The 3016-nt window shown below is 36.4% G+C and overlaps 1 non-coding gene across 1 annotated transcript; it reads right to left on the bottom strand.

Moving 5' to 3' along the window:
* Positions 1-1877: 1877 nt before the first annotated feature.
* On the bottom strand, positions 1878-1984 carry LOC133046926 (U6 spliceosomal RNA). Its single transcript, XR_009690619.1, has one exon. It is a non-coding gene; the product is annotated as a U6 spliceosomal RNA (small nuclear RNA).
* Positions 1985-3016: the final 1032 nt, after the last annotated feature.

A 3016-nucleotide genomic window follows, 5' to 3' on the forward strand; every position in this document is an offset into this window, starting at 1 on the left:
TTCCTAAAAAGTAAAAAATTAATATATATATATATAGAAAAGTGTTTTATATATATATATATATATATATATATATATATATAAAACAGTTCAAAATTCAACATAGTGGCTACCTCTGCAGGGGAAGCAAAAGAACAGGATAGGAAAGAGGACACAAGCAATTGCTAAGTAATTGGTAAACATCTGCCTATTGGTCAGATGGTAATTTTTTGTTTTTTTTTTCTTCAAGCATCAACATTTCTTACTTTTTTGATTACAAAAGTTTTGGTAGAAAGTAGAAGAAAAGACAGTTTAGAAAACTATGGATATGCACAAAGGAAAAAAAAATCACACATTATTTAACTTCCATGTGAAAGTGAGCTTTTTTTCTTTATATGTGTATAACCATTTTTTTTTCTTTGTGTACATATCTACTTACACACATTTTATTTTTTAAAAAACTGAATCATAGTATACATATTCCTTTGTTATCTCATTTTTTCCATTTCTTTTTAAAATTATTTTTTATTGGAGTATAGTTGGTTTACAATGTTGTATTGGTTTCTATTACACAGCAAAATGAATCAGCTAGACTTTTTTATTTTCTAATGCTCAGATGCTCAGTCATGTCCAACTCTTTGTGACCCCATGGACTGCAGCCCACCAGGCTTCTCTGTCCATGAGATTCTTCTGGTAAGAATACTGGAGTGGGTTTCCATTTCCTTATCCAAGATAGTATGTTTTTAATAGGTAAATAGATGAATGGATGATTAGATAGACAAATGGATGAATATATAGATAAAGAGAAGAACTTATATGGTCCAATGATGAGAGTGTGTCATGAGCCAAAAATTGTGCTTAATCCAGTTTAAACACCTAAGGTCCAATGATAAGAAAGGGAGAGAAGAGAAGAAGAGGAAGGGAAAGAGAAGAAGGAAAGAAGGGAGGGAGGAGGGTGGGAGGGAGAAGAGAGTGAAGTTATTAGTTCTTACCTGGTAACATGTTAAAATGTTTCCACCCTTCACCCAACATGTCTGCTCCTGAGTGTATATCCTAGAGCAGCAATTACAGAAGAGAAAAGGTACAATATTCACAGAAGCATTTTATAGAAGCAAAATTTAGAAATATACCAAATATCCAGCAACTGTAATATGAATAAATCCATGGCGGTTATTCAGACGGTAAAACATTACACAACAGTAAATACCAATAACTAACATCCTGGGTTAATCTCTACCCAACTTCAGGGATAAATATCTAGAGATAATAGACATGGCTTTCTGCAATGAGAGAAATGTTCTAGAGCATGATGCTGGGCAAAAGAAGAAAGATGAGAAATGATTCCATTTCTGTAACATTAAACACAGACAAAAATAGATAATACATTGATTAGAGATGCATGCTGGGCATGCTTGCTAAGTCTCTTCAGTCATGTCCAACCCTTTGTGACCCTATGAACTGTAGCCCACCAGGCTCCTCTGTCCATGGGATTCTCCAGGCAAGAATACTGGAGTGGGTTGCCATGCCCTCCTCCAGGGGATCTTCCTGACCCAAGGATCAAACCCTCATCTCTTATATCTCCTGCATTGGCAGGCAGGTTCTTTATTTCTAACATCACCTGGGAAGCCCCTTAGAGATGCATATATGGTAGCAAAACTAGAGTAAAAAGCAAGCAAATACATGAGATTCAGACTGGTGACTGGGAGAAAGGGAGATTGAATAGGAGCAGGGCACATATGAGAGACTCAACAGTATTGGAAATATCCTCATTCTTTCTGCATATATAAATATAAAAGCATTTTTAAACTTTATTATTAATACTCAGGACATTAGGAATTTCCAGATTTTTTTTTCAGAAGCATATGTAGAACCACTTCTGGTAACAAATACAGTAGTAAAAAACTATGGAACAATTTATGAATTTGCATATCATCCTTGTGCAGGGGCCATGATAACCTTTTCTGTATCATTTCAATTTTAGTATATGTGCTGCTGCAGTGAGCACAAATATTCTCATTCTTAAGCAAGGTTGGGGAGACATCCAAGATATCCATATTTTATTATTAAACTGTATGTGTACATATCTTTGTATGTACACTTCTTTGTATGTACCATGAATTTTAAAAATAAAGATACAGGTGCAAGAAAATAGAGAATCAATATCACATGAAAGGACTTAAGCAGCAGAATTTCCATCCAGCACAGTGAACTCTTTGTCCTTTCAATGTCCCTAGAATCAGGTCTGAAAGAAACCTCAGCTACCCAGGTTTCATCTTTGCTCCTCGGAATATAACAAGAAAAAAAAAGTGTTTATTGACTAGCTATCCCATAACTTTACAATACCAGCACCACATTTACATCTTCAGGCCAGAAGTTCTGTATCCTAGCTTTGTGGGTTGTCGGATCAGTATTCAATATGACATGGTGAAATGAACAGAATACTGGGCTGAGTATGAGAGACCAGTTGACTCTGGGGTCTGCTGAATTCCTCCCCAGCCTACATGACTGACAAAATCAGTTCACCTCTCTACCGGGATGCTTCAGAAGGGCCGCTGGGGATAGCCAGAGTTGTTCCATTTATAAATGACTTTATGTTGGACTTCTTGGTTTGATCTCTTTTGAAGAAAAGGTTGCACTGCTTTAAAAAGAGAAAAAGTTCAAAAACCTCTAGACCAAATGATCCCGAAGTATTTTCTTGTTTTAACGTTTTAGAACTCTGTGCTTTGTGAAAATCATATTGTGGACCTGGCATATTGTTAGAAGCGTTGATCAAAAGGGTACTTACAACTAGATCACAAAGTTGGCCTCTTCTGGAGAAAGTCTATATATTTTTTTGCCAAGAGTAATGGAATATTCCAGAATTTCTCTAGCAAGGCAACTCAGGCTTCCCTTCCTTGTTTCACCCTCAGAGCCCACCTGACCCTTATTCTGTCTGGGAATCTGACAGCAAATCTAGCTGACTCATTGAATCACTATTTAGAGAGAGATCGAGGGAGAGGGGCTGGAGATGAGGGGAATTTTCTGCAAGAGGCAGAAT

Source organism: Dama dama, chromosome 25, assembly GCF_033118175.1.
Source record: "Dama dama isolate Ldn47 chromosome 25, ASM3311817v1, whole genome shotgun sequence".
Lineage (NCBI taxonomy): Eukaryota > Metazoa > Chordata > Mammalia > Artiodactyla > Cervidae > Dama > Dama dama.